This window comes from Mastomys coucha, unplaced genomic scaffold (genome assembly GCF_008632895.1).
Source record: "Mastomys coucha isolate ucsf_1 unplaced genomic scaffold, UCSF_Mcou_1 pScaffold11, whole genome shotgun sequence".
Taxonomy (NCBI): Eukaryota; Metazoa; Chordata; class Mammalia; order Rodentia; family Muridae; genus Mastomys; species Mastomys coucha.
Window position 1 is genome coordinate 4,243,031 of NW_022196893.1, and position 9,444 is coordinate 4,252,474.

Genomic DNA, 9,444 nt, shown 5'->3' on the forward strand with positions numbered 1-9,444 from the left:
CACGTGGAACAGCAGCTATTGGACACAGGACACCAGAATCCAGGGTGGTCTCAGTTTAACTCACTGCAGCTGGAAAGTCTCTAGATCCAAATAAGGTCATGTTCCAAGGTCAAGAATAGACGAGATTCCTACAGGCACTATCAGGCTACTACAAGCTCCTTTTGTCGCTCAGAGGACATCACAAAGGCAGTGATCTTAAAGTGGCCAGACTGAGTCTAGGTGAGTCCTGGAGAGAGTAGAGAGCACAAGGTGTGCCTTTTAGGCAAAGGTGGAGGTGGGGGAGGGGACCACTGGCTCGGAGTTCTCCTCTTCCCAAGGGCTCCCCCCACTGTCTGGTACCCAGGGAGCTTTGAAATCCAGGCCCAGGCTGTGGCTGAAATGTGCAGTCAGAACTACCTGTGTTGGTTGTTTTGTTGTTTGTTTTGTCTTTTGAGGCGTGGTCTTACTATGTAGCCTTGGCTGACTGAACTCACAGATAGCTGCCTGCCTCTGCCTCCTGAATGCTAACATTAAAGGCATACCCCACGCTCCTGGCTGTTGGCTAGTTTTAAATGTCAACTTGACACAACCTAGAAAGATTTATTTGCTTTTATTTTATGTGTATGAGTTTTTTTTTACCTGCACACTGGGTACTTTCCTGGCTAAAAGAAGGCACTAGATTTCCTGGAACTGGAGTTTACAGACAGTCCTAAGTCTCCAGGAGGGTCTGAGAACTAAACCTGGGGTCTCTGGAAGAGCAAGCCGCCAGTGAGCCATCTCTCACAATCATCTAACCACTGAGCCATCTCTCCAGTCCCATGGGAAGAGAGTCTTAATCGCAAATTATCTGGATTAGGTTGGCCAGTAAGCTTGTCTGGAGGACTGTCTTGGTCTTTATTCAATATAGGAAGACCTAGCCCATTGTGGGCAGCACCATTCCCTAGCAAAGGGTCCTAAACAGTCTAAGAGGAGAAAGCTAGCTGAGAGCAAGTGAGCAAGTGTGCGTGTGTTTATTCTCTCTGCTCTTGACAGTGGATATAGCGCCTTAAGTTCCAGCCTTGATTCCTCACAATGAGGGATAAAGGCCTGGAAGTGTAAGTCACATATACCATCTCTCCCCTAAGTTGCTTTTTGTCCTGATACTTTATCAATGTAATAGAAATGAAGCCCAGGCTCCAGTGTTTCTCTTGGCTGTTCTCACCTTGACCGTCTCTCCCTTCCCCGAACTGGTTCCAGCTGCCATAATAATGTACTCAAGCCGAATGGCTTAAATGACAAACATCTGTTCTTCACAATTCTGGGGACTGTAAGTCTGAGGTCAAGGTCCTACTGGCTTGGTTGCTGGTGAGACCTGCTTCCTGCCTCCTGGATGGTGGTCCTGTCACTGTGTCCTCACATGGTGGAGAGGCTGAATGCTGTCATCTCTTCTCCTCTGGGAGAATTCATATTCATCCTCTGGGATCAGGGTCCTACCCTTAGGACCTGGTCTAATCCAGTCATTCCCTCTTACTGCAGCCTGTCTGAGATGACAGTTGCAGTGTCATTGTGATGGTGGGTGCGCTGTGCACCCGCTCATGTATTCGATCCATACCACTAAACACCTGTGCGCCAACGCTCGCTCGCTGGGTGGCAATAGAGACTGATGTCGCTGAGCCCCAGGCTTCATTAAAGCTCAGGTTAGGAGCTGTGCACACACCTGGCCTGCCTGCCTTCTCCCCCAAGCCTGGATTACTCCCAAGCTCCCAACTTCTGGAAAACTGTTGTGCAAATGCTGAAGCAGCAATCCCTTAAAGGAAAATGAGCCATTTGACGAGAAGACAGTCTCCTGGACTCCCTGTGACTGCCTGGGCGACCCTGGGTGGCCTTTCTTCCTAGGGTGCTGCCTCCTCAGTTGACACTCAGCCCCTGCCAACAGCCCTTTGCCAAAGTCCTTCCAGAGTCTCGTTTACACATGCCATCTGTTCCCCGCTGCGATGGTGACAGACACAATTTGGAAAGCAGCCAAGAAGAAGAGCAAGGGCCTGGTCCCTTCCAACATTTGTGGAGAGAAGGATGAGAAGGCAGACTTATGGTCGAGGACCGGAAAGGTCTGGAACATGTGAGGGCAAGCCATCACCCACGCTCTCTGTGTCCCTATTCTCATCATAAAGAACTCAGGCTATCAGGTCCAGATCCCTGGTCCTGCAAGGGGATGTTACCTAATCCTTACCCTCTGTCCCTCCCCACTTTCCTGGTCCCTGACCTTGGTGAGGGTCTCGCCAGTCGGGGTGGGACTTCTCCTGCGGGTTGTTTGCGGCTTGGCTTGATTACAAAGTAGCTGCATCCTTTGTCTGCCTCCTTCCTGCCTGCCTTCCTGGCACTTTTTTTTTCCCACCTTGAAAAGAAAATTGATTCCATCCTTTCAACCAGCTTCCTGAAGTCTCTCCCAGAAGCCACCCACCCCTGCTGTGACTTCATCTGTGCCCTAGCCTCTCTGCTCAATACCAGCAGCCTCTCCTGGAGCCTGCAGAACGAACGCCATCACAGCACCCATCAACAGCCTGCAGCCCTGTGCTCTTAGGCCAGCCTGGGGGCGCAGAGGCAGGTTGCATGGGCTGACAGGTGCGTGTGTGGTGCACCGTGTGTAGTCTAGGCTGACAATCCGTTTCCAGCCCAGCTTGTGTGTGCTCCTGCTCCACATGGCTCATTTTAGGAGAACATGGGTAGGACAAAGCCAAGACAGATATGTCTGTCACATCTGCCATGTCAGGGACCCCGGTAGAGGTTCTCTATGTTACCTTGTAGGGTTCCATTCAGTCCCTAGGTCTGGACTTTAAACCTGTACATTCTCTCTACAGTGAGGAAGAGGCTGGACAGTCCAGGTCAGGCTGGGACAGGGTGATTACCCAAGTCAGCAAGTTGTGGGACTAGGGAAAGATGTCCTCCACGGCACTGAGCGGGCTTGCTGCCAGAGAGCAGCCCCAGGCTCCGCACGATGGGAGCTGACCCGTTGCTCTTCCTTCGGTGTAGGATGGGTGTGTGCTTTTGCCATCCCCAGGGAAGTGGGACTTGCTGAAAAGCAAGAAACAGGTTCTAGAAAGGAAAAGCAAGTTCAGTGGCAAGTCCCAGGACCACCAAGAACTAGGAGCATCACCATATCCCCGAGGAGACAAGGCCAGGGCACCACCTGGCCTTGGGACCCTGGACTTGGTTCTCTAGTAAGGGACTTTGTGCATGACCACCACGTTCCTTGCTCTATGGCCCAGGAAGTGGAGTCCAGTCACAGGATAGGGTTAGGAGTTAGCCGTGCAGGAGGTACGACCAGGAGAAAGAGTAGTTCCTGGTGGCGGCTCTCAGCAAGTTTCTGTAGCCATTTTTAGATGAGGAGGCACATTGCTGGGTTAAACATTCTCAGACCCAAGGACATATGGACCACAGGTTTTCTAGAAAAAGTAAAACTCCCCAAATCTGTAGGTTGGGCGAGTGGAAGACTGGTTGGTGGCTTGGGTTTTGTGGCATCAGAGGGGGCAACTCCAATCTGGCTGCTGTCACCAGGAGCCCAGACCTGATAGCTGCGAGTAGCTAGATGTCTGCACAGGGTGGCTGCCTAGCAGTGGCCTGCCCCTTCTGCAAGCACAGGCCAGGGACGAGGACCGTGTGGATTCCCACATGCTCCTCTGGCCCTTTTTGTTTTTTGTTTTTTTAAAAAGATTTATTTATTTATTTATTTATTTATTTATTTATTTATTATACATAGCTGTTTTCAGACACCCAGAAGAGGGCATCAGATCTCCTTACAGATGGTTGTGAGCCACCATGTGGTTGCTGGGATTCTAACTCAGGACCTCTGGAAGAGCAGTCAGTGCTCTTAACCGCTGAGCCATCTCTCCAGACCTGGTCCTTTGTTTTGGAGCACCTTTCCAGAAAGAATGCCAAGAACCTGTGGCCGCCTTTAACACAGCCAGGACTGGAACAGTCACTGATTGTTTAGAAGCCCCGAAAGGCTCTGCGCGGATCACTAGGTAGCATAGAGCAGGGAAGGACTCCTATGCCCTGCCACCAGGCCGCATCTCTGCACGGGTGTCATACTCTAGAGACACTTTATTCCTTTCTTCCTTCCTTCCTTCCTTCCTTCCTTCCTTCCTTCCTTTCTTTCGTTCCTTCTTTCTTTCTTTCTTTCTTTCTTTCTTTCTTTCTTTCCTTTTTTTTGGTTTTTCGAGACAGGGTTTCTCTGTATAGCTCTGGCTGTCCTGGAACTCACTCTGTAGACAAAGCTGGCCTCGAACTCAGAAATCTGCCTGCCTCTGCCTCCCAAGTGCTGGGATTAAAGGCGTGTGCCACCACCACCCGGCTAGAGAAACTTTCAAAGCGGAATAGAACGGGTGTCTTCTGGCCCTAGATGCCAGATATAGTTCCTCCGGGGTGGGGGTGGGGGTGGGAATGGGAGTGGAGGTGGGGGTTTTTGGTCTAGCTTCATTTGTGTTTCCCCCGGCAGTCCTTGGACATTTGTCTGACTCCATCCTCAGAAGAATGGTCCAGTGAGAGAAGACTCCACAGAGAGAGCTGGGTTCAGGGTAACTTCTGACTAATTCCCAGTTCCCCTCAAGTACTTCAGGACTCCTCTCTACATTGCCCTGCTGTCGCTCACCAACAGAGGCCTGGATGAGGAGTCATTTTCCCCTGGCATCTCCCCAGTGGCCTGAGCCTCCTGGAGCAGGCCTTTACACTGATCTCTCTTCTCCTAGGGACACCAGGAAATGCCAAAGAACATCTGGTCTTATGGCTGTCAGAGTCTGCAGAGCATTGGTAGCACTGCCTGTGACCCTGGGAGGTGACTCCTAGATAGTGGCCCCAAGATCACAGCTGTTCTTGTCTTGTACGGTCCCTGGGGACTGGTCTGCTCAGGGATCAGCTCCCAACCCTTGCCCAGCCACTTCCTGGGACTCTGTGGCTCTCTGGGACTCGGGCTTAGTTTTCCCAGGCAGCCACATGGTGCCCCCTGGTGACCAGTGCTGTCTCTGCGAGGGAGAAGGTGGAAGGCTGGAGGCCAGGACACAAAGGGGTTTGCCTCTTGGCGGGGTGAGGGGAGGGAGACAATCTACTTGAGCCATAAGTAGCAGAGCCACTGGTACTTGGAGCCAGTTGCATCTCACCAGCAGTGCGCTTTGGCACACAGCAGGCCCCACTGTCACTGACCCAGGGGTCCCTCTGCTCTCCTGATAGCTTCCATCCAAAGTCCCACCAACACTTGGCAAAACCCTGACTCACAAACCTATAAGGAGCATAAACTCAGGCGGAGACTAGGCCAGGACCACCAAGAACTAGGAACGAGACAGATAGAGATGAATGAGGTATGCTACCCACAGGGGCCACATTCTGACAACCAAGGTGGTGTAAAAGTTGCTTGACATCCATGTGACAAATGGATACATGGTAAGGAACCCAGACACAGAGACCAGGTGGTCAAACTCTTTAACCATCTGGCAGATTCTTACTCATCCTTCAGAACCCCAGTTAGGCCAGGATGGTAGTACTCATCTTAGTGAGACCAAAATAAAAAGTAAAAAAGACTTCTTGCCTAACAAGCACAAAGCCCTAGATTCAATCCCCAATCTACAAACGAACCAACCGCCATGTTCAGGCTAAGAAAAAAGCCTCTTCTGAAGTCCCTCAAGGAGATCACTTGGCACATTTCACTTCAGGTCATTGCATCTTCTTAAATTACCGTTCAGTTCGTTAGTTAATGAATTACACGGTTGCACGTGTCTAGAGGCCAGAGGACAACTTGCAGGACTCAGTTCTGTCCTTGTAAGAACCGTGTAAGGACTGAACTCAAGGCATCAGGCTTGGCCAAAGTACCTTCGTTGAGCCTTTAGCAAGACCACAGTGCAGTTTTTATGGGGAACAGGCTGAGCGCGCTTGTGTCCTGGTGAACTAGTGACTTTTCTATTCCTGTGATAGAGTACCATAACCGAGATGACTTAGGGAACAAAGGTCTTTATTTGTGCTTAAGGTTCCAGAGGGACAGGAGACCATCACCGTCACAGTGAGGAAGCGTGGCAACAGGCAGGCATGGTGACAGGAGCAAGAAGCGGCGGGCTTGCATCTTAAACGACAAGCACAAAGCAGAGAGAGAGTCAGCTAGAAATGCCTGAGTCTTTAAATTCGCAAAGCCCATCTCCAGTGACACACTTCCTCCAACAAGACCCCAACTCCTAAGACTCCTCCAACAAGTGTTCAAGGGCCACAGACTGCCACACCTGCGAATGGTGCATCCATGATGAGAACAGCAGTGTGTTCCCTCCCTTGTCTAGAGGTGATGGGGGAAAGGAGGGACAGACAGACACTTTCACATTCTGTATTATAAAGACATGCATTCTCCACACTGTAGGAAGAAGTGAGCAGATGCTTGCTTTTGCGGCTTAGCATGAAATGATGGCAGTGGTCTGTTTGTTCTGGGTCAACTCCTCCCAGCCCAGTGTCCCAGAGTGGGCACTAAGTAGGCGTAGAAAAGCCCCCGGAATTACTTTTACAGCTCTGCATGTCAAGAAGTGCCTGAACCCCAACATCTACAAAATAAAAGAAGAATGAATGCAAAGGAAATAAGGAGAGAGCCCCAGAAAAGTGGCTGACCACCTAACAGGAGGGGTGAGGCTAAGCTCCAGAGAGACTGGCTCCCTTTCTTGCCCACCCCACCCCTGGATGATCTGCCAGCTGGAATGAGGTGGAACACACTTGTTAGGACGTCACTCTGATGGCTTCTCAGATTGCCAGCTCTCAAAATACAAAGCTTCTTTTCCCCTGTCTGTCCCATGACATCTGCAATGGCAGGAAGCAGAGAGCACTGCTGTTCCTGTTATGGAGGCCAGGAGAGGATGTCGGTGTCTTGCTCTCCTCCTTATATACTTTTAATTTTTTTTAGAAAAAAGATTATTTATTTATTTTATATAAGTACACTGTAGCTGTCTTCAGACACTCCAGAAGAGGGTGACAGATCCTGTTACAGAGAGCCATCATGTGGTTGCTGGGAATTGAACTTAGGACACCTGGAAGAGCAGTCAATGCTCTTAACCACTGAGCCATCTCTCCTGCCCAATTAAAATATTGGTATTTATTTGTTTTATGTGCATGGGCATTTTGCCTAAGTGTATGTCTGTGTACCATGCAGGGTGCCCTGTGCCTGCAGAGCCATCTTCTCCATCCTTCCTACCTTATTTGTTGACATGTGGTCTCTTACTGGACATGGACCTCATTGTTTCTGCCTGACTGGCTGGTTAGGAAGGTTCCAGGATTCACTTGTCTCCACCCCATGATACTAGGATTATGGATACATACAACCATGTCTAGATTTTATGTGGTGCTGGAGATTTGAACTCAGCTACTCTTGTAAGCATTCTTACACCCTGAGCCATCTCCCTAGCTCTCTCAATTGAAAAACAACATTTTTAGTCTTTAAGTGTGTGGGTAGGTATGTGCACATTTGTGCAGAAACAGGGCATCAGATCCCTTGCGGCTGGAGTTACAAGATGCTGTGAATTGTCAATATGGGTGCTGGGAACTGCACCTGAGTCCTCTGTAAGAACAGTACACACTATTAACCACTGAGCCATATAAGCACATTGTAACTGACTTCAGCTGGAAGTCACCAGAAAAGGGCACCAGATCTCATTACAGATGTTTGTGAGCCACCATGTGGTTGCTGGGGGACCTCTGGAAGAGCAGCCAGTGCTCTTAACCTCTGAGCCATGTCTCCAGTCCATGAAAGCCTTCTCTACAGCTCCTTCCTCAGTTTTTCTTTTTGTTTTGTTTGAAACAAGGTTTCTCTGTGTAGCCCTGGCTGTCCTGGAACTCACTCTGTAGACCAGGCTGGCTTCAAACTCATAGATCCACCTGCCTCTGCCTCCTGAGTGCTGGGATTAAAGGTGTGCATCACCATTGCCTCACTGATCCAGTTGTTTTATCATAGCAATAGAAACATAACTAATAAAGGTTGTGTCATGTCTTGTCTTTGGTAGTGGTGATAGCAGCTTCTTTTTCTTCTTCTTCCTCCCCCTCCTCCCCCTCCTCCCCCTCCTCCTCCTCCTCCTCCTCCTCCTCCTCCTCCTCCTCCTCCTCCTCTTTGTCCTCTTCTTCTCTGTCTGCCTGTCTCTGTCTGTCTCTTTCTCTCTCCCTCTCTGTTTATCTGTCTGTGCCTCTGCCTCTCTTCTCTGTTTCTCTCCCTCCTCCCTCTCTCCCTGACCGCCATGCAATGAGCATTTTTCCTCTGCTGTATCTTCCATCATGATGCTTGTACTTCATCATAGCCTAAGTGACAGGACTGAGTGTGACCTTAGATGGAAACTTCCAAAACTATGAGCCAAACAATATCTTTCTCCTTGAGGCTGATCTTCCCAGGTATTTATCCTGGTGACGAACAATGAACAACTGACCAAAGCAGAGATACAACAGTCACAAACCTGTTACTCATAGGTGCAGTTCTGGAGCACAGTCCAACACCCACTGGCAATTTCCGGTCCTTTCTTCTCCCATATCTGTCACTCATTACAAGTGTGACATTGAGTTCTTTTTTTGTGTGTGGGGGATTTTGAGGCAGGGTTTCTCTGTATAGCCCTGGCTATCCTGGAACTCACTGTGTAGACCAGGCTAGCCTCAAACTCAGAAATCCACCTGCCTCTGCCTCCCAAGCGCTGGGATTAAAGGCGTGTGCCACCACTGCCCAGCGACATCGAGTTCTTAAGCAGGTTTGTGTGGGTCCTGGTTTCTCCTGATCTCTCACAACCTTCATTGGTGATGGCTCTTGTACAACTCTCATAAGCATTTCTGATTCTTTTCTTCCCCTGCACTCTTTCACCCAGCTCTGAAACCTTAAAGAACCCACCTAGGCATAGAGTCCACCTTGAAAAAATAGGAGGAAGGCAGGAGGAGGAGGAGGAGGAAGAGGAGGAGGAGGAGGAGGAGGAGGAGGAGAACACATCAAGTTAGACTTCTTTGTGAGGGGTGGAGTCAGCCGGGATCACTTGAATGTTAGTAATTTTGGTCTTATAATTCCATATATATTTTTGTGTCTGAATGTTAGAGAGTGTGAAAACTTGATAACTTGATAACCTGATAACCGCTTCCAAGTGGTTTCCATTACTGTCTTGAAGCTGCTGCAGATGCTGTCCAAGAATGAAATGCCTTTTTTTTTCAAGACAGGGTTTTGTGTGTGTGTGTGTGTGTGTGTGTGTGTGTGTGTGTGTGTGTGTGTGTTTATGTAGCCTTGGCTGTCTCCTGGATAGACCAGGCTGGCCTGGAACTCACGGAGATCCACCTGCCTTTGCCTCCCTCTCCAGTGCTGGGACTAAAGGTATGCCACCCTTACCCAGCTGAAATACTTCTGCCTTGGTACTATGTCCCTGATAATTGCATGGATACACGAAATAGCTTGTCTGCATGGCCGGCTCCTTCAAGGTGTTCAGGTTTTGTTTCAGAAGCTGTCAGTTAGAG